The 23,094-nt window shown below is 37.2% G+C and overlaps 1 long non-coding RNA gene across 3 annotated transcripts in view; it reads left to right on the top strand.

Moving 5' to 3' along the window:
- Positions 1-23,094, top strand: part of LOC134731426 (uncharacterized) — an 86,681-nt gene that overhangs the window by 32,522 nt on the left and 31,065 nt on the right. Inside the window, exons 2-4 of one of the 3 annotated variants that reach the window (XR_010113664.1) lie at positions 4,331-6,315; positions 12,771-12,888; positions 18,383-19,295. This is a non-coding gene — a long non-coding RNA (uncharacterized lncRNA). Of the gene's footprint in view, positions 1-4,330; positions 6,316-12,723; positions 12,889-18,382; positions 19,296-23,094 lie in introns of those variants that run through there. The other 2 variants (XR_010113666.1, XR_010113665.1) reach the window with 2 other exon arrangements.

Raw genomic sequence — 23,094 nt, 5'->3', positions numbered from 1 at the left:
CTATTGGTCAAAACTCATCATATGGCAAATCAGTAAATCTAGTTTGTTTATATGCTTAGAAGAAAAAGGGAAACCAACAGTTTATAACTGTTTTGCCACAGTTATAACAGTCTTTGCCACAGTGTGCCAACTGGTTTAAGAGCAAAGTACCAAACAGGGAATTTGAAGACATTAGTTTTAATTGCATTTCTCTACTACTATCACTATGATAGTTGTCAAGTAACTAAGCTAGTTACTTGACATTCAGGACTCATTGATCTGGAAAATAGGGACAATAATATCTCTTCCACTTGCTTAGATTCATTGACTGTTGGAACCAAAAGGGGTATTAGAAATTAGTGTACAGCCTACTTCTCCAAGCTAATACCTAAGACCACATGAATTGATTATTTGAGAAACACCAGGACCTACTGACAAAGAATCTCTGATTTAGAAGGGCTGTGTAGTATCTGCATTTTATAATTTTCTCAGGGCATTTTTATGCATATAAAAATTTAAGATCCATTATCCTGGTCAAACTTCATTTTACAGTTAAAAAAATAAAATCCCAGAATAATATACAGTAACTCATCGGATAGTGCTACTTAGTATTAGACTAAGGCTGAAACCTCCTTCTTCTGTGTCGTTACTGGATTTTTTTTTTTTCTAAAGTACTTTGTCCAATGAGACTATTTTTGAGGATCAGACAACATAATGTATGTAAACATGTTTCCTTTGAACTATAATTCACCATATAAAAGTATTATTTAATTTTGTAGCTCCTGGTCAACAAACATTTCCTTCAGTCTTTATCTAGCTTTGAAAATAACATTTTACTTTTAATAACTACATTATATTATGAAAGATTAAAAGCAAAAGGTGGGAACACTGAGTTATTTCTGGAACTTAGAAATTTCCTGATTATTATTAAGCAAGTCTCTCATTCCTAAAAAGTGCTATAGACCAAGGTAGCCACGAGTGAATGTGTTTCTACAGAACTCATAGGCCACTTTGTTTTATTGCTCTGCTGTTTTCCCTAGTCATCCACTTCCAGCCTGTCTTAGGCAGGCTCCCTGTCTCTAAGTTTTGAAGACTTCCTGTATCTCCCATCCGCAAAACACAAACTCAGCCTTGGGTCTGTGGCTGATTTTACCTGAAGGGCCTCTTCTGGTCAGTGCAACATCCTGGGCTTCAAATGGCTTCCTACCCTTCCTGCAGAGGCAGAGAATTTTTGCTTTTCCCTGCTGCCCAGAGGCAATGAATTTTGCATGTGTCTAGGTTCATGAGAGGCTTCCTCCTCCCTTTCCATGGCACACAGGTCTTCCTTGTACCTCTTCCTCAGAATCAGAAGCAGGGCGTTTTTCCCTGGGCCTGGGGAGCTGAGCATGAGTGTGCTCACAGCTCCTCCCCAGTGGAGGAAGGCTCCACTTCCTGTTAGATGTGGGTCTAACAGGAAGTGAGTGGGGCTTCGCACCTGGGCCCCAGCAGATACCTTTCTCCTGCATGCTTCTCAAGGTCCTTTGTCCTCATCCCAAATCTTCCTCATGATGGAGAACCATGGAAAAGGGCTTGTAACAGAGTTCACACTCTATCACACTGTCCTTGTTTCTAGGACTCCTAGCTAATTCAAGTTATTTTCTAGGGCACACTTGGCCATTAATAATTCATTAAAATTTTAGCTGATTTCATTTACCTTTCGTAAGATCTCTACCTGTCCTGCTCTCTGCTAAAGGTGAATTTTTCTCTTTCGGTCTCTCTCTCTCTCTCTGCGTGTGTGTATGTGTGTGTGTAGTGTGTGGTATCTCTTTGAAGGGGCTTGTTACTCGGATTCAATTTATTTGGTTGCTTTGTGACTTCAGCGCTCTGACGGACTTATGAAAAGTTATGATTTTGTAGATTATTCAGCTTTTTTTAATTAGTGTGTGATCAGTATTCTCTGTGACTTTCTGCAACCTAAGCAGATGCAGAATCCCCCCTTATATTTTTTATTATTACTACTGCTGGTGGTGATACCAGTATCATAGTGTTGATAATATAATATGATATTACTGATAGTAGTAGTAGCATAGTAGTAGTAGTAATAGTTTGTTGTTAAATTTGGCCCTGAAAGCCATTTGGTTCTAGGACACTTTCTATTTATAAAATACAAATATATTGTGATCCACTGTCAGCCTGACAGAGACATCACTGTGAAAAGTTTAGAAACACTGTCTTGGCCCAAGTATAAATTGTTACCGTGATTTTATTCTGCGTCCAGACTATTCTTAACCATTGCAAATATTTGGGCTTTGTGATCCGCTCTGTGAGCTTCAGGGTCTGTATTGTTGTCCCGGGCACAAGGAAGTCACATGTGGCCTGCCCAGCTTTGCAATATAGCCTGACTGAGGAAGCCTACACAGATATGCCCTAGGTAAGCCTAGCATCTTCCAGGTCCATGGTAGCCTTTGTGGTAATGGCATATTTTACATAATGTTGCCTAGGTCTGAAAGACATAATGGGACTGAAGAGTTGAATTTGTATAGCAAGCAGGAGCAAGTACCCATGGGCATAGCATTAGGGTGATGGTAGGAATGGGCTTCTCAGTAGCCCATAGGTCACAAGACCTATAGCATTACTGGGCTGTTGTAAGGTGGACTATGACTTTTAATTAATGCTGTTGTGCCTACTATGCTCCGACATGAAGAAGAAGAAAGGGGTGGTCAGGTTGAGCCCATGACTTTACTGTGTGACCTTAGGTGATTTACTTAACCCTCTATTGTCTAAATTGCATCATCTATAAAATAGGAATGTTAATAATAATAATAATAACAATAATGTTTATCTCATAAGGGTATTGTAAAGACTGAATTAATCCATGTGAAATGTTTACATGAGTACCTGCCGTATATTAAGCCCTAATAAATATTAGTTTTCATTAAATACAATGCAAGTGATTTTGTTCCTTCAGATTTTGGTATTTTCCAGTTTCCTATGGTTTTATTTATTGTTTTTTTTAATTTCTGCTTTCTGATTTTTTTTTTTAATTTTTGAGATGGAATTTCATTCTTGTTGCCCAGCTGGAGTGCAATGACATGATCTCGGCTCACTGCAACCTCTGCCTCCCGGGTTCAAGCGATTTTCTTGCCTCAGCCTCCGGAGTAGCTGGGATTACAGGCGTGCATCGCCACGCCCAGCTAATTTTGTATTTTTAGTAAAGATGGGGTTTCTCCATGTTGGTCAGGCTGGTCTCAAACTCCTAACCTCAGGTGATCTGCCCGCCTCGGCCTCCCAAAGTGCTGGGATTACAGGCATGAGCCACTACATCTGGCCTCTGATCTATTTTAATAAAATACCTCTTCAATATCTGGACCTTTGTGTCCTAAGTAATTTTAACAAAGAAATTTATAAATAATCAGCTATGAAATTATTAACAACTATATTTATTCTTCAACATTCTGTTTAAATCCTTCTTTGGATATAGCCAAGAAAATGCATAATGAAAACTGAGCATTTTTATGGAAGCAGAATGAGGCATAATTCCTATAACATATATCAAATATATACTATTTGTTTCATTTCAATGGAAAATGTCTTGCTTAAAGAAAATACTGTTAATCTTTTTAAAATAATGAAAGTGCTTATAAACTAAGAAAAGACAAAAGATATTAACCTAAAAGCTATTATACTAAACAGTAATATCTGTTAAACATCATAGTATTAAAATCAGTTTCCATAGCTGCCAGCCACTTCGAGCCCAACATTTTAGCTAAGAAGAGAACATAAAGGAAAGAAACATATGTGTCAGGTAAATAATAAATGAATGCAAGAGCAAGGTTATCAAAATGTTTTCTAATACATAAAATATAGTTGAAAACATTTGCTCAATTCTTCAAATGGACTCTCTTGTCAAAAATGTTGCCCATCACCACTCTTGCATCTTTGAAATTGTCTTAGAAATTTTTGGTGTTATTAACACAACAAAGTTGAAGACAAAATAGATAAGTCATTTATAGAATGAATGAAAGCACTTGGTAATTTCAGACTGCTCAAGGAAAAGGTCATCTGTTAATTCATTTATTTATCAAAGAAATCCCATATGAATGTTGTGGGCACTGTGCTAAGGAGATACATAGAAGAGTAAGTTACACTGCAGGGTACGATGATGTTCTGCACACAAATAATTTGTACACCACCAAATGAAAGTTGTATCAGTGAAAATCACAGAAAGTGCTTAAGAAATGTGAATTTCAAAAATACATGAGTTTCTGTTGAGAGACATAAGCCACACCGAATTAATTTGATTATCAAAGTCGAATACTTTCTTCTTCTATGTTATTAAGCAAATCTACTTTTATAACTGCCCTATAAATAGGAATCAGACAATAAAACTGAAAAACAGACTACATATAAATGGACAACTGAGATAAGAATATAGACGTGGTGAGGAACCAGTCTTCTTGAATCCCAGGTAAGAGGCAACATTCTAAAAACTGGAGGGACCCTTTAGTACCCCTACATGGCTTTGTAAAAGAGCTTGACCCTGAGTTAGTGTTCATAAAAACTGAGATAATTCTGTGAGATCTGGAACTGCTGTATAACTTTTTAGCTATTTCCTGTGAAGGTTTTCAGTGAGCTTCATGTGTAATATAAATATTTCAAAAGTGCAGTTTAGTCCAAACAAGAAATAGCCCAACTCTGTATTGTTTCAACATTCAATGAGAATAACTTATATTCAAAAGTTGTAGGAATTTAGGCATAGAGAAAGCTACTCTCACACATTTAAAATGCACGAAACAGCAGAGGAAGTAGAAGGAAATTTAAGAGCTGAGATCTGACACAACGAAGGTTGTGTTTCATCACAGGGAAGGCATAGAGTCTGAACTGGATTTTTTCAGTTGTTAAAACACTAGACAAGGAGAGACTTGGTGTCTTTAAATCTGTGAAAGTAGATTGTTTCAAGAAATGCTGTATTTTAAGACAATTTTAATCAAACCTAGTTAACTGCCAGAAATGTTTTCACCTGTATTAATATATTTATAGATATTAAGATTCAAATCTGAGTTGCATCCTTTCTTACTTGGATATTTGCTCTTAATTAAAATGCTTTGTATCCTTTAATCCTTTCTATCCTTTAGTTTTATGCTACATACGAAACTCCAAATCATATAGAATTAGTGAGAATGTAAACTGTCTTTTATAATAGCTTTATTTTCATACTATTAAAATCGTATTAAAATGTAGAAATGTTAAAATATTAAGTGTCTGTAAAATGTGATGCTAATATTAATTTTGGAAGGTTTAATGTTTTGAAATGGATATTAATTGCTCTAAAGATTAAAGTGTTATTCTTTGATGTTTCTGGAATGGATTCATCCCTTGAGATATGCCATTACACACCTTTCTTTCCCAGAAATTTTGCATTTGGGGACATGAGAGTTTAATTTACATAATTGACTATTTTTCTTTTTTTTAGCCATTAAATTTAAAATATGTCCTATCATCCTAATAAAATTTCTGTGGTTTCACAGAAATATTAAAGATGCTTATTTGGATAACAAGTTTAATTCAAAACATTTCTTATAATGTACTTATGATGTGCTCAACAATAACTTAGGAGTACCCCAGAAAATAAAGTACTCTCAAAAATTGACAATATCAATAACAGGATAATATACATGAAATAGATAATTACCCAAAATGTATAACTTGAAAGAAGGGTAGAATTTTGATTGGAGAAGATGATATTCCAAAACAGAAGATTCAGCATGAGTTTTATGAAAAAAGTTTCAGCCTGTACAACAAAGTGAGACCTTGCCTCTACAAAAACTAAAACAATTAGCCAGCTTTGGTTACACATGACTGTGTTTCCAGCTACTCTGGAGGCTGAGGCAAGAGGATCACTTGAGCCTGGGAGGTTGAGGCTGCAGTGAGCCATGTTTATGCCACTGCACTCTATCCTGGGCAACACAGTGAGACACAGTCTCAAAATAAATAAATAAATAAAAGAAAAGAATAAAGAAAAAAAGAAAAAAGTTTCTTTCTGGGATAGGGAGAAGTGGGTCAACGTGTTTGTTAGGTAGGTAATTTAGCATCAAATTTTTGGGGGCCATAGTGGAAGCAAACAGAAGAAAGAAGTTGATTAAAAGGAAAAAAAGGCCTTATGATGGTCATGAAAAATTTTGACTGAAATGGGGCCACTGAATTAGGTGAATTTCAGAGTGAAGTTTCAAGAGAACATTAAGAATTGAAGTCACATTATTGAAGTCTAAGAAGAAAAACAGTTATGACAAATGGTGGCAGCAGGAATAGCCCACTCATCTGAAGAAAAGGAAAATTAGGGTCAAAGAAAGTTACAGAGTAAGTACCTGTGTATGTGTTCAGGATAGATAATACATTCTCTAAAATGTGATTAAATGAAAATCAAATATCCAACATGAATATATGGAATATACTGTTTCTCAAATATAGTGAATGAACACAATTATATGACTAAAAGCATTAGATAACCTTAGTATTCCTTGTATCACGAATCCCTTTTATGTGTAAGCAGCGTTACCTTCTGAGGATGTAATCTTGGTAGTAGATTTAGATTTGTTTTCTGGCACTAGGTAATTTCCAAGAACAACAATGTGCCCTTTATATTAGCAACACTAAACAGTGTTGGGACAATTTGGTATAATTACCACTCTATAAACCAATTAAGTCTATGTTAGCACCTTCCTCCCCAGCCTCTATGGGACTGAGGTGCATGAAAGCTAACTATTCCTATTCCTGGAATGTAGAGTATCTGTTTTATAGTAGATATTTGTTACTTTCCCTCTGTTTAGGACTTTACAATTTAGGAAATCCTCCTTTCTGACATGGAAGTGGTCAATGAATAGCCTTTAACATCCCCTAATTCCTCTTTCAATCCTACCCACCCATCACAAAAGTTATCCTCTGATTCAGCCTTGCCAATCAGATTCTTCACAGCCCTAATCATAGTGATGGATGATTGGTTCAGCATAGTTAGACATGTGACCAAGCCATGTGTATTAGGCCATTCTCACCCTGCTAGAAAGAAATACCTGAGACTGGGTAACTTATAAAGAAAAGACATTTAATTGGCTAATGGTTTGGCAGGCTATAGAGGAAGCATAGTGGCATTTGCTTCTGGGAAGGCCTCAGGAAGCTTACAATCATGGCAGGTGAAGAGGGAGTGGACACTTCACATGGCCAAAGCAGGAGCAAGAGAGGGAGGGCTGAGGTGCCACATGCTTTTAAATGACCAGATCTCGAGAGAACTCACTCACTATCCTGAGGACTGTATAAAGAGTATGGTGTTAAACCATTCATGAGAAATCCACCCCCATGATCCAGTTATATCCCACCAGGCCCCAGCTCCAACACTAGGGATTATAATCCAACATGAGATTTGAGTGGGGACACGGATCCAAACCACATCACCAGGATAATCAGAGTATTTCCAGAGCTTACACTAAAGATAGCTACAGAAAAGATGTATATTTCTATTTTCTCTGAGATTGCTGGCCTGAAAGGACAAATAAACCCAGAACTGCCAATTATATTTGCAATCATATCAGAGAAACATTCTTGAGAATGAAGCCAGCTCAGAAAAAGCAAAGCTGAGAGATAAGGAGGGATAGAGCCCTAATTAAATTCTTTTAAATTCCTGGATCCAGCCATGGCTAAATTTTTCAGTTATATGAGCCAGTACATTCCTTTTCTTTTCATCAGTCAGCTGTTATTTGCTACATAAAAGGTGCAACTTAACACAGTTAAGGAGAGTAATTGGTCATTAGCTAAGAAAAAAAAGTATGAACAAAGAATTGTTCTCTTCTCTGAATACCTAGAACACTTTACTCTTCATTTCTACAAGAAATGCGTAACTCACTCTATTATGAGTGTGGCCCTATGTGTACTTATTTTTATCTCTGGTACTAGAACATGAGCGTTTTGAGGGCAAAGATAGTTTCTGGGTGTACTCTGACATTCTACCATGTGGTGGACACTGTAAACTGGCTAGCCCCAGTCATTCCAAGCACTTTCCTTTGGGTCACCTACCACTATGGAGAGGGACAAAAGTCAGCTATCCACACTTCTGGTCTTTCTGCAGTTAGTAGTGATGACATTGCCCAGTTTTGTTCATTGAGACATAATGGAAATCTGCTGGGAGAAATGTTTTGTTTTCTGATAAAACAAAGGATGTATTTCTGGCAATGCCTCTTTTTTCTTCGGGCCTAGAATATAAATGTACAAAGATGATGTCCTGAGCATATAATCATTAGAATCAGAGGACTTGGGTGATTTTATTTTCTACAGTTTACTAAGTATATGACCTTATGTGAGTCAATAATTCTTTATGAATTTGTTTCCTTTTATTACATGTGGGAGTGAATAACATTCCATAAGTTCTTCATGGGTTGGTGGAAGGATCAAGCTGGAAAATGCATGTAAATATATTTTATAAATTACAGTGTGCTAAACAAATTAGATAGTGTGTTGGTTTTTAACTGACTCTTAACTGCCCTATGCAGAGTTATACCGATATCATGTCCTTGTAATGTTAGTAACAGAGGCCTTCTAAGAGAATATTATCAATTATTTATTATATTAGTCCATTTTCACACTGCTGATAAAAACATACCCAAGACTGGGCAATTTACAAAAGAAAGAAGTTTATTGGACTTACAGTTCCGCATGGCTGGGGAGGCCTCACAATCATAGTGGAAGGCAAGGAGGAGCAAGTCACATCTTACATGGATGGCAGCAGACAAAGAGAGCTTGTGCAGGGCAACTCCCATTTTTAAAACCATCAGATCTTGTGAGACCCATTCACTATCACAAGAACAGCACAAGAAAGATTCGCACCCATAATTCAACCATCTCCCACCAGGTCCACCCCATAACATATGGAAATTATTGGAACTACAAAATGAAATTCGAGTGGGGACATAGTGCCAAACCATATCATTTTGCCCTGGCCCCTCCCAAATATCATATCTTCACATTTCAAAACCAATCATTCCTTCCCAACAGTCTCCCAAAATCTCAACTCATTTCAGCATTAACTCAAAAGTCCACAGTGAAAAGTCCCATTCAAGACAAGGCAAGTCCCATCTGCCTATGAGCCCATAAAATCAGAAGCAAGTTAGTTACTTCCTAGATACAATGCGGGTACAGGCATTGAGTAAATACAGCCATTCAAAATGGGAAAAATTGGCCAAAATAAAGGGGCTACAGGCCCCATGCAAGTCTGAAATCCAGCGGGGCAGTCAAATCTTAAAGCTCCAACGTGATCTCCTTTGACTCCATGTCTCACATCCAGATCACACTGATGCAAGATGTGGGTTCCCATGGAACCCATGGGTTCTTGGGCCACGCTGCTCCTGTGGCTTTGCAGGGTACTGCCTCTCTCCTGGTTGCTTTCACAGGCTGACATTAAGTGTCTGCAGCTTTTCCGGGCCCGTGTTGCAAGCTGTAGGTGGAGCTACCATTCTGTGGTATGGAGGGTGGCCCTCTTCTCACAGCCCCACAAGGCAGTGCCCCAGTGGGGACTCTGTATGGGGTCTCCAACCACACATTTCCCTTCTGCACTGCCCTAGCAGAGGTTCTGCATGAGCACTCCACCCCTGCAGCAAACTTCTGCCTGGTCATCCAGGTGTTTCCATACATCCTCTGAAATCTAGGAGGAGGTTCCCAAACTTCAATTCTTGACTTCTGTGCACCGGCAAGCTCAGCAGCATATGGAAACTGCCAAAGTTTGGGGCCTCCACCCTCTGAAGCAACAGCCCAAGCTATATTTTGGCCCCTTTTAGCCATGGCTGGAGCAGCCAAACACAGGGTACCAAGTTGCTAGGCTGCACAGAGCAGGGGGGCCCTGGCCTGGCCCATGAAACCATCTTTTCCTCCTAGGGCTCCTAGCCTGGGATGGGTTGGGCTGCTGGGAAGACCTCTGACATGCCCTGGAGACATTTTCCCCATTGTCTTGGTGATTAACATTTGGCTCCTTGTTACTTTTGCAAATTTCTGCAGCTGCCTTGAATTTCTTCTCAGAAAATGGGATTTTCTTTTCTACTGCATTATCAGGCTGCAATTTTTCCAAACCTTTTTGCTCTGCTTCCCTTATAAAACTGAATGCCTTTAACAGCACCCAAGTCACCTCTTGTATGCTTTGCTGCTTAGAAATTTCTCCCACCAGGTACTCTAAATCATCTTTCTTAAGTTCAAAGTTCCACAAATCTCTAGGGCAGGGACAAAATGCCACCAATCTCTTTGCTAAACCACAACAAGAGTCACCTTAGCTCCAGCTCCTAACAAGTTCCTCATCTCCATCTGAGACCATGTCAGCCTGGACCTTATTGTTCATTCACTATTAACATTTTTGTTAAAGCCGTTCAATGAGTCTCTAGGAAGTCCCAAACTTTCCCATATTTTCTTGTCTTCTTCTGAGCCCTCCAAACTGTTAATAACCTCTGCCTTTTACCCAGTTCCAAAGTCACTTCCACATTTTTGGTTATCTTTTCAGCAACACCCTCTCTACTGGTACCAGTTTTCTATATTAGTCCATTTTTATACTGGTGAAAGGCAAGGAGGAGCAAGTCACATCTTATGTGGATTGCAGCAGGCAAAGAGAGCTTGTGCAGGGCAACTCCCATTTTTAAAACCATCAAATCTTGTGAGACCCATTCACTATCATGAGGACAGCACAGGAAACACCCACCTCCATTATTCAATCATCTCTCACTGGCTCCTTCCCACAACCTGTGGGAATTATGGGAGCTACAAGATGAGAGTTGGGTGGGGACACAGAGCCAAACCATATCACTTATTTTGTATAAATAAACTTCATTCTAAGGTAACATTCTATTTAAGCAAAGTGTAGCTTTCACCATAGGAAAATCTTACACTATTTTGTTTGAAAAATCATGTACTTTTACAGTGATCTGTTTATATTCCCCTGCTATAATGACAAAGGAACAAAAGGAAGTGTTTATTTGTGATGTAATGAAACTCCAGATTGAGTGCAGTTATTCCAACAATGCACAAATGCTGACATTTAAAAATTAAGTGCTGAATGATTATAAACCTCATGCTATTTTGATGCTGTTACTTGAAAAGTAATATGAAAGGGTCCTTGAATATCTATAGAATGATACCAGAAAATCCAATATTTGTGTAAAATGTTATAGGATCAGCTGTTTAAACAGTAGCCTGATTAAATATCAATACATGTTTTGAAAGCATTGTAAATTTTACTCTATTATTATCTCAGAACATAATTTTCAACTGGTCAACAGATTTTTTCAGAAAGCAACCAAATTATAGTGTACTGTGTCCTTGTCCCAAAATCTATGGTGTTCTACCAAAACATACTATAGAAAATAGCAAGCCCTTATCCTGCCTTGTCCTATGCACCAAAGATCTTAAAGGTCACTTATATGGTTTTAAAATAACTTCATTCCAATCAGGCAAAAGAATTTGTCTTTTCTTACTTTTCCTCTTTACAAAGCTTAAGTTCTCTCCATTAAACATTGTCAAAAACAAATCACATATTAATATGACAAAATAAAAACTCTGAAAAAACATAGATGAAAAATTTCTTCCTCTTGCCTAATCATTTTCTTGATTTACCGTAAACTTATCTTGATTTCTTACAAGGTTATTACAAATGACAATTTTTTTAAAAAAACTTTGGCCTTGTGAATTGTTATTTAAAAAGAAGACATCCTTAAATTATAGTTCTTTTAGGTTTAGGACATAGTATTATTTTCTTCTTTATTTAATTTGAAACTTTTTGACTTAGACAAAAATAGTAATTCAAATATGTATGATTATAAGATCTTCCTTTGTAAAACTTGTATCTTACACATCTTTTGTAACATTCTTATAATACTAAAATACTAGTCTGACAACTAGTAGTAAGTCGGTAATTATTTGACACATATATCAACATGATTCAGAAACTACTAATACATCTTATATGAAAATGACCACTATAAAAGTGAAAACTTGTAAGAGAAATATTCTTTCTCTTTTTTATAATTTTTCTATTTGGTTTTCACTTCGCTTCTGAGAGATATCATATTATGAATATCTATTAGTAGTATAAACTCTGAAATTTTATTCAGTCAACTCTGGTTGATATAAATAGATAAGTAAATGTGTAAATGGACTTTCAGAGCAGTGATAAGGGATTGAGGATGAAGTTTTTTTCATTATTGATACTAAACTGAAAATCAATAGTGTTTTTTGCCCAAAGAGAAACAAAATTAAATCAATTTCAAGACTAAATTGGTGTTTATCTTTTTTCAGTTCTGAAGAACTGATTTTATTTTTATTCATAAGAGAAATTTATTTTCTTATAATAAATTGCCTTCCAATTTGCACCCACCAGCCCCCTGACCTTCAATCGTCCTAATAATACTAGAAGATACAAAGTGTAAACCAGACTTATTTTTATACTAGTTAGCTTTGATATATATGTAGTGTTAGAATCCTAGGAGAGATATGAGTATTCATATTTTAATGTAACATATAAATATTTTATCAAGATATACTTAAAAATTGATTTAGTGTTTCTATACCATTTTGATATGTTCTTCTGCAAAAAAAAACAGCAAAAAAAAAATGAAAATAATTAGTGTACTCACCAGACTGCCAAGAATTCTCCTTATGAATCTATGCAATGCTTCTAATTTCTAATGGATTGCTTTTGTAACTTTTGGAGTATTGCCATTGAGTTTTCCCTTAATTTATTGTCAGATGGTTTCTAGTGGGTTTATCTCAGTGGTTTGCTGAACTTCCCCCAGGAACCTGCTCTGAAGTCACCTGAGCCTTAGCCAGCAGAGGACTCTTTTGAGCCATGTTCTTAGGCTGTTGAGCTCAGCTCAGCGAATTGCTCCATCCAGACCACCAGAGCTCTTCCAGGTAAGTCCATTCTACTGCCAAAGAGTTGCTGGACTTCTCCCAGCACATTGGCAAACTCTGACTCCTGGACGGGTCCCAGTGAACTGGCAGAGTATAATCAGTTGGCTGCTGCCAGTGGAAATGTGGCCCACACTACTCAAAAGATGATGTCTTCTTCTTATGAGGCAATTTGGTGATGCAGGGAAAATAATGTAGTCATGGTTATAACAAAATAGTGCTTAGCCTGGGGAAAGCAATTGCTCACTACAAATCTTAATAAAACCACAAACAAATTTACAAATTAGAGCTGAATTACAGATATTGCATTACATTTTTTCTTCCCTATTCATTTTTTTTCTAGGGAATTTGTCTCAAAGTTTAGTCCACCATTCTATCACCAAAACACATCTTATCATTTTAGACTTTTTTTGGGGGGTGAATATGGAGTTACAATTGAAGTGAACACTTTTTACCAGTATCCTTTCTACATTTCCACAGATTTATTAATTACTAAAATAGAATCTCCACAATTTTATTTTAGTTTGATTAAAATAATTTCAAACAAGCCTTTAGTAAGCATGAGTTGGGCATTTTCTAAAAGTCCTGGGCTGGAACAATTCACTATTCCCTGGAGTTTCCTAGTAAGTTATCTGAACAGATCCTGAGACAATTTAATTAAACAGAATACTTAATAGGTCAAATAACTAAATCCTCTTTATGTCCATTTTCAGAGGCAAGAATGCTGATATTACCCAACAACTCTACCTTCTCTAGATCCCTCTATTTTTTTACTTGAAAACTAGTGAAAAAAATACTATGATAAATATAAAAGAAATCCAACAACCTATTACCACTACCTATAATTTGAAGATTTATCTTTGATGTCAATCCATATTACTTTGGGGTTTCAAACCCATAAATAGTCCCAATAATATGTACTATTGGTATTTAAGTTTTGTTTTAACTTTTTATTTTTACAGTATTTCAGACTTACAGAAAAGTTCTGAGAATAATATAGAGAATTCTCATAGACCCCTTACCCAGATTTCCCAAATATTAGCTTCACATTTTCTTCACAATTCTCTTTCTGTCTCTCTAAAATATAAGTAAATTGCAGATGGATCCCTTTACCCATAAATACTTCTATTTGTTTTTCTTAAGAGCAAGGTCAGTCATCAATTGGCAGACTTTGTAGTAATAATTATTGCAGACAAAAATCACAAATGAATGGTAAATTAGTGGGCAAAAGTGTGATGAGAAACAGGATATATGAGTATAAGACCATAGAGTCTCAAAATATCTATCTCTCCAATAAAGCTTTTGCCTCTATGCAAAGAGCAGCCTGGCTTCTCTCCCTGAATTCTGGAAGTTAACTTCTAAATTCTTGGAATGTTCTGTGCAACAGTCATTTCCTTGTTATTGATGGGGACCTTTGCACCATAACACCTCTGATTGCTCATGCTATTCATGTAACTCATGGTGAGCTCCTAGTTTTTGCTAAGCAGATGACTTACGGTGGGGGGCTACTACCTAGAAGCCCAACCATGTGATTAGAGGGAGAAAGGGAAGAGGCTGGAGATTGGGTTAAACCATATGAGCAATGATTCTATCAGTTGAGCTTACATCATAAAACCCTAGGAAAAATTCTGCACCATGAAGGAGCTTCCCTGGTTGGCAATATTCTTTTATTTATTTATTTATTTATTTATTTATTTATTTATTTATTTTTATTTATTTATTTATTTATTTTTGATACAGAGTCTAGCTCTGTCGCCCAGGCTGGAGTGCAGTGGTGCGATCTCGGCTCACTGCTGCAAGTTCCGCCTCCCGGGTTCACACCATTCTCCTGCCTCAGCCTCCCCAGTAGCTGGGACTACAGGCGCTTGCCACCACTCTGGGCTAATTTTATTTATTTATTTATTTATTTTTATTTTTAGTAGAGACGGGGTTTCACCATGTTAGCCAGGATGGTCTCGATCTCCTGACCTCGTGATCTGCCCACCTCGGCCTCCCAAAGTGCTGGGATTACTGGTGTGAGTCACCACACCCGGTTGCAATATTCTTTATTGTCACACTTCCATGCTGGAAGAATCATGTGTCCTTGCAGGCGATGAAAAGTTTCTGTTTGGAATCTTCCCAGGCTTCGCACTGATTCACTACTCTTGACTGGTTCTAATTTGTATCCTTTCCTTATAATAAGCTGTAAATATAATATATTTCAGTGAGATCTGTGAGTCTTTCTAGCAAATTATTGAACACAAAGGTGGTCTTGGGAACCCCTGAGTTTGTAGCCTGCCAGTCTGAAGTGAGGGTAGTTTAAGAGATTGCCTAAATTGTGCTTGATATCTAAAGTGAGAACACTCTTGTGGAGATTGTTTCTCAGAGTTTGCAGTTTGAGAAACTCATCGTATTTGGTGTCATAAGTCTTCGGCAGACTTGGCAGTTTGAAGAACTGTGTCTTTAACCTTGGGTTTGGCTTAACTCTGGATAGAAATAAGGATTTTTTTTCACTGGAGAAAGCTGACAGACACCACCTTCACCGCGTGACCAAAAGTAGTATCTCCTACGATGACTAACATTGATCCTGTACCTCCTCATATGGTGTACTAGAGATGGCACAACATCTCTTCTGCATTATTCTCACCAAAAATGCTTGAACTTTAATTTAATCATGAGAAAACATCTGATGACCCCAAGTTAAGGGGTAGTCTACAAAATAACTGGCCAGGACTATTCATCAACATGAGGAACTGGAGGAGACTTCACATCTACAGACACAACTAAGTGCACGTGGGATCTTGGGTTGTATTTTGGACCAGAAAAGGGATTTAAGTAAAATTTGATTAAGGTCTGTAGATGAGTTAATAGTTGTATCTATGTTAATTTTCTCATTTAGAAAATAATATATTTAGGTAAGATGCTATCATTATGTAAAGGTGGGTGAAGGACTTGTAGGAATTCTATTATTTCTTTCTACTTATTTGTTTTCTGGCTCCTAATTCTCCACACTTCGTAACCTTGAGTATGTTATTTAATTTCTCTGATTCTCAGTTTTTTCAACTGGAAAATGGGAAATTTAATACCTATTTTATAGTTTTTAAAAATTGTGATAAAAATGCAATAATATATTTGAAGCACCTACCAGAGTCCTAGAACAAACTAGGGCCTCAACAAATGTGCTTTTTCCTTTCAGTTCCCAAAGTCAAAGCCTTATCATGTGAGGGCCAGTCTCATGCATCTGTGTAGTAGACTGTAACTCATATGACATGATTTGCCATCTCCTCAAACGTATCAGCCTCCAAATCCCCAGGAATTCCCTTTTACGACTCATCCCTTCGTGCTTATGCATTCCACATCCCACCATGTTCTATTAAGACACACATGCATTACCTGAGTAAAGGGCCAACACAATCCATTATCATTTTATGGTTTCTGTAATGATCAGATTATCTGGGCATGGGATTTGGTGAAGAGTTTGAAGAGGGCAGGCCTGGAAAGAACCTCTAGTGGTTACTTGAGCAGACAGGTGATCCTTCTAGTCCCTGAGGACCTGGAAGACAGAAGGATCCTCAAAACCAAGTCAGATGTGCAGAAAGAAGGATGAAAAAGAACCAAGATTAGATTCTGAAGAGTTTTTACATTTGTCTGGACTAACTTGAGCGTAACCCAAGATTTTGTGTACTTTCCTTTTTTCTTTCCTAAAAGTAAAAATTGCTGTCCTTTTCAGTGAATACTTCTGCTTCCTCCTAAGTGCTCTAAGCTAGATATGAAGGTGAGGCCTAGAGTAGAATGCGACTAAGGAAAAATACTAGGGAATTATGAGAAAGCACCATCTACCCTGGTCCAAACATTAGGCTACAGGGTGTATGATGTGTTGACTCTCATAGAATCTACTGCTCATAATTGCACTCTGTCATTAACTTTTTTGTTTTGCCAGCCGTAAGCCTTTTCTGCACAATTATTTTTATAATTTTAGAGTCTAGGACAGTGAATGACACTTAAGTTAGGTGGATGTGATGGTTAATTTTATGGGCCATTGGGTGCCCAGATACTTGGTCAGGCATTATTCTGGGTATTTCTTTGTGGGTGTTTTTAGATGTTATTAACATTTGAATCAGTTACCTGCATAAAACGAATTGTCCTCCCTAATGTTGGTGGGCCTTGTCCAATCAGTTGATAGCCTGAATAGAACAAAAAGGTTGACTGACTGCTCCAAGTAGGAGACAGCTCTTCCTGCCTGACTGCCTTCAAACTGGGACACTAGCTTTTTCTTGCCTTCAGAGTTAAACTGAAACATTGCCTCTTCGTGGGTCTTGAACCTGCCAGCCTTCAGCCCATAACTACACCATTGGCTCTTGTGGGTCTCCAGCTTGTCAACCCACTCTGTAGGTCTTAGGACTTGTCAGCCTCCATAATTGGGTAAGACAATCTTTATGATACATCTCTTTAAATACACACACAGAGACACACACACACACACTCATCCCATCTGTTTTGTTTCACACACACACACACACACACACACACTCATCCTATTTGTTTTGCTTCTCTGGAGAACCCTAATACAGTGGTCAATGATTTTTTGTTGTTGTTTTTGAATCAATGAATGAAAAAGTAAATCAGGCAAGGTAAAGTCACCTCATCAACAAATGGTCTGAGGTAAAATGGCCAGTGGATGGTAGAAGTGGGATTTGAAGCTAGGAAGTCTGAGGCCAAAACTTAACTATTCAGCCACTGAAATAAAGGACTTAAAAAAAGTGGAACCTATCGTCTTATCTCACCAGGATCTTAAAATACAGGACATAAAACTATTAGAAATCCAATTTTGAAGCTTCATAAAAGGGGGTGAAAATACACTGTCAACTAATTAAGTGTATTTTCCGGACCAGGAAGGAGCCTTTCCTGATTGCCTGTTAGTGTGCAGGTGCTTCATATTTATCCCCTAGCCCTCCCCACACTCCTTCTTGCACTCGACTAGAGAGTCGGGCACTCTCAGCAGCAGGTAGTGTGCTCAGGAGCTGTCCTCCTCAGAGCCCGCATCACACTTTATTACAGGGAGTCCTTTCTAATTCATAGTCTATGTCCAGTGGATTGAAACCCCTTGAGGGCAGGCACCATTCATGTTTGTAGCTCTAGTGCCTAGTGGAGTGAAATTAATTTGCAAAATGAATAAATTAACTAGATATTACACCTACCTTTACCACTGAGGAATAGTTAAAAATAGAAAAATAAACAGAAATGCTATGGGTTTTGTTCAAGTGACATGGTGAGTACCTCAGGGAATGAACAACGATCATGGGCCTGTTTGCATCTGCATCTTGTGATCTTCAGGTGAACTTAAACAAGATGAAAACAATGTGGTGAGGTGGAGTAGAAGCCTGTGTCAGGGCTGAAAGAAGTCATGAAAAGTTCCTTATTCTAACTGAAGTCAAGTCATGAAAGTTCCTTATTCTAACTGAAAAAAATAAAAACAGGCTTTTTGGGGGGTTTGTTTTTGTTTTTGTTTTAACCTCAGGGACATGAAAAGTAAGAAATGGAAACAAGCAAGCCCTATGGAGAGTTTGGATTAATGTGCAGTAATTGCATCACTGATACTTGTGTCCAGTCACAGTTGGCATTCAAGATTCTGTTGACTTTTACTGTTGAAGGCTTTCTTTAAGGGAAGCAAACACAAATAAAAAGGCTGCCTCTCCACCCCACCCCACCCCATAGCAAAGCTAAGTAAGATCACTGTCCAACCCTGGATATCCAGATTCATGGTCAAAAATCCAAAAGGTAATGTGGTGAGTTTCATGTTTAAATTTACTCTTGGCGATCGGCGTGGAGCCTCCTTTTCCATGTCGGATTAACTAGAGGCTCACCCTGGTCCTCCTGGGCCCTCACACTTCCCCACAGGGCTCATCCAGCGCTTCTTGAGCAGCAGGGAAGCTTTGCCACAGGATCCAGCATCTCAGGGCACAGTATCTTGCATGGCTGACTTGATCTCACTTTCTTCCTCTGAGCAGCTGTGTGGCAATTCAGAGGTGAAGAGGTAGATAATTGGACAGTGGAATTGAGTCCTGTGTGATACAGGGTTAAAAAAGAAATTCCTTCAGTACGAACAGCAGCTTGGAAAGAACCCAACAAACAAAAACCCTGTATGTACAGCAAATGAAGCCAAAGGGAGGCTTGAGAACAGTGGAGTTCTGCTTGGATGTGACGAGACCACCAGCCAGAAAGCTCAGAAGCATTACTCATGATGCAAGGCTGCTGTCAAGTAATGATTTAACTTAAAAATGCCGTCTATTCTTTTCCCTACCTGCTTACTCAGTACATTGCAAATTAACATGAAAAGTGACTTCAGCACAAATTTTTTAATTTGTTTTTGTCAGGGTAAGTAGTTTTTAATTTCTACAGAAAATTTCAGTAAAAGAAAAATATTTTCTGAATTCTGACTCTCTGGAATGATCATGTATGTTGCCTAAGTTCACAGATAAATTCTTGACCTTCTACCTAGTTCATTTGTGCTGCATCAAAAACAACACTTATTGCACCTTAAGTCAGCCAAACACAAACAGAAGTCTGGCACAATGAATAGTCATTTATTTAGAATCCTTGGATAATGGGAAAGAAGACTGTATTTGTTAAGCCATATTTATAGAATTTACTTTACAAATCAAATAATAATTGTTATAAGTGTTCTGTGGGCAAAGCATTGTGCTAGGCACTGTGGAATATATGAGATAGAATTTCACAATATTGGACTCAATATTTTTTCTGATTTATTAATCAAATTTCATTTGTTGTTTAAGAAACCTAGTTAATTTAAAGCAAAATTAATCACAAATTTACAAAATTGATCAGACTCCATCTTGTCCTAAGATGAAAAATACTAATATTCCAGTGTTAGTGTCATTGTTGAGAAGTAAACACACAAAAATGCAAAACAAAACAAAAACGCAGCTCATTTAATATGCTGCTTAATTTAATCTCAAAATTTAACTTATTAGATAAACTTTAATAATGAGCCCTTTTCTTCCTAGAACTTCGTACCAAATTTTATATATGCATTTTCAACATTGTGACTTCTCACATGACAACATGAGGTTTTAAAATACCCCGATGGACCCATAAACTGTAGTATGCCAAAACCACACAAAATAGATGTATTTGTTTTCTATCACTTCCTTAACAAATTACCAGGAATTTAGTGGCTTAGAACAACACACTTTTATTATCTCACATTTTTGTAGGTCAGAAGTCTGACATGGGTCACACAGAGCTAAAATGAAGGTGTTGTCAGGGCTGCATTTCCTTCTGGAGGTTCTGGGGCAGCATCCGTATTTCGTCCTTTCTTATTTCTAGAGGGCTTGCATTCTTGGCTTGTGTCACTTTCCCTCCATCTTCAAAGCCAGCAGTGTCACAGCTCTTTCATGCTTCAGCTCGTTACATCCCCCTCTGATCACAGCATGGAAATGTTCTCGCTTTTAACAACTCATTCAATTAGAGTGGACCCACCTGGATAATCCAGGATACTCTCTCGATTCCAAGGATCCTACCCACAACCACATCTGCAGAGTCTCCTTTGCCATGTGCACATTCACAGGTTCCAGGGAGGAGGACAAGGACATCTTTGAGAGGGGCCCTTAGGCTGCATACCACAATAAAGCTTTTTGTTTTTATGATGGAATTTTAAGTTTTAACTCATGCACATGACTCTGCTATTTCAACTCATTTTTATTCTTTCATTCATTCGTTAATTCACATATTTAGGAAACATTAACAAAACATCTATTATAAGTAACATACAACTGCAGATACAGACAAATTAGTTTAGTGATTCTTGCCTGTTCTGACCTTTGGTTTTCTATCTCTAGGCTTGTGTTGGAATTGTTCCCTCTGCCAGAGATACCATCTTTTGTCTAACACACATAAGTTCCCAAATAAATTTGTCAAGACTCATTTCAAATACTTCCTCCTCTATAAACCCTCACTCCCCTGCTTTTTTTTTTTTATAATCCCAGCTGGAAGCAATCTCACCTCAACTTTTATAATACCTTGCTTTTACAATTTAATGACATTTTAGCTTGTTTGTGGTTATTTGTATATATTCCTTTCTTTTCTCAAGGATCATAAATTCCTTTAGGTCACGGACCATTCACATCTTAATACAGAAGGAATCAAGCATAGCAATCAGCATATACTGACATACTATTGATGTGGAAACTTTCTTTGCATAAATATATTTGCTTATTCTTGATACTGTAGAAGGTACGTTAAAATAATTTAGTTTAGTTCCAACATTTTACCATATTTCTACAGGAATAAAAATCGAACAAAAAAGAACAAAGTAAATTAATTGGAACTAAGGCCCTCATAGTAAGAAAAACCATGTGATCTGCCAATTTATGAAGCCAAAATGGAGAATTATGGAGAAATTTCCTTGCAGATCTCTTGCTGCTGCCAAAGCCGACAGCCAAGATGAGGTTTATAGTCACTCATATTTTTCAACAATGTGTCTCACATTGCCAATACAGAAATGCCTCTTCTGTGACCTTGAAAATGGCCTATCTCTTTATCAGTTTCCCACCTAGTAAAATTACATTATTTTCTTTTACAGTAAGTTTTCACCCAAATCTCTAAAATACATTTCTATTGGTGGAAAAACACCATACATTTTTTTCCTCTTCTAAATCAGAAAACTGAAGCAATAACGAGGCAGAGGCTGTCTTTCAGACATGTACTATATACAAATTGCATTTGAAGGATTTCTGTGAACAACCATTCCCATTCATATTCATTCTAACACTTGTCTCTGCTTTGCTCACCTGTTGAAGATTGTTCATGTCATGTGTTCTGTTTTCTTGAATATCATTTTGAGTAAATTATGCACTTTTATCCACTTAAGAACATTTATGTGAGTGTCCATTTCTTTTCAAAATGTGTGTCTAAATAAGGCACATTTTAAGATTTAAATTCCACCCTTAATTTAAGAAAACAGTTAATTGTCCGATGTTGACCCATATTTTTATTCTTGCTTAACCGAAAATCTATCCTGCTAAGGTTTTGCCAAGGCAAATAGTTTCATTTTGATAACAAACTAAGAATTTAGAAAAAGTTCAGGATACTGGGCAATAATGGCTGTCTAGATCCATATTCGAAGATCATTTTTGGAAACTCAAATCAAAAAGAAATTAACCTTTGGACTTTGGTGTCAGACTTATTTTTGGCTCACATACTAGCTCTGCCACTAACACTAAATATGCATCCTTTAACTCTTTATTCTTCAGTTCCCTTATATGGAAAATAGAAATAATAAGATCCTACCTCATAGAAATGTAAAGAGCCAATGGATTAATGTAGGGAAAGTGCTTAGATAGTGCCTGACACACAGGACTAATTAAACTGTAGGTACTATTTCATCTTGCTGATAAAACAATGCCTTTCTTTGTAAAATAAAATATTTTCAAATGGCAACAAAATTAAATGCAAATATGATATTTACCAAATTTGAACTATCTTGCTATTGATTAGATTTATGAACAAACGTATTGGAAGATTTGCTTTCGATTGGTTTTCATTTTAGACAGGGAGATAATTTTACTTATTACAAGGAAGTAAAACAAGTAACAAAATTAATCTGGATTCAGAAAAAAGCCATGCACAGACATCTTGATTTTTCATTTTAGGTACAAATACTCATAATGAAACTCCCAGATCTGCACAAACATTTTAATGTTATACTCTTAAATGGATCATATTAGTGAAACACCATCAATAACAACAAATTTAAAGACAACCAATTTGCTTTATCAATATAAAGTTTAAGATGTCTTTGATCTTTTAGATGTCTGTACCATTACTTTTTTAAAAAGTTAATGAATTATATCCCCTTTTAAGAAGAAGAAGAAAAAAAAAACCCTGTTCCTTGATAAGAAAAAAAAAAGAAAAACCCAACAACTCCAGTTTTTATGTGTGCCCTATCCAGCTGACACTGTCCTTTTGGAAAGCCAATGACTTGTTAGTACCCCTAGCAGCAGTGTGAACAGATGCGTCCCTGACAGGCGATGGATGGTCAGGGTCCATCTGGCCAGTGCAACTCGGACAGAAATGATGTACACAGCTTCATCAGCGAATGACTGTCATCAATCCTGGGCCATGGATAGCGTAAATGACAGCTATGCTGCAGCTGAGACCCCAGGTGTGAGACTGAGGAGGACTGATTTAAGAATGCTGGGTAATCAGGAA

Source organism: Symphalangus syndactylus, chromosome 9 (genome assembly GCF_028878055.3).
Source record: "Symphalangus syndactylus isolate Jambi chromosome 9, NHGRI_mSymSyn1-v2.1_pri, whole genome shotgun sequence".
NCBI classification, from domain to species: Eukaryota; Metazoa; Chordata; class Mammalia; order Primates; family Hylobatidae; genus Symphalangus; species Symphalangus syndactylus.
This window is presented reverse-complemented; position numbering and strand designations above follow the sequence as displayed.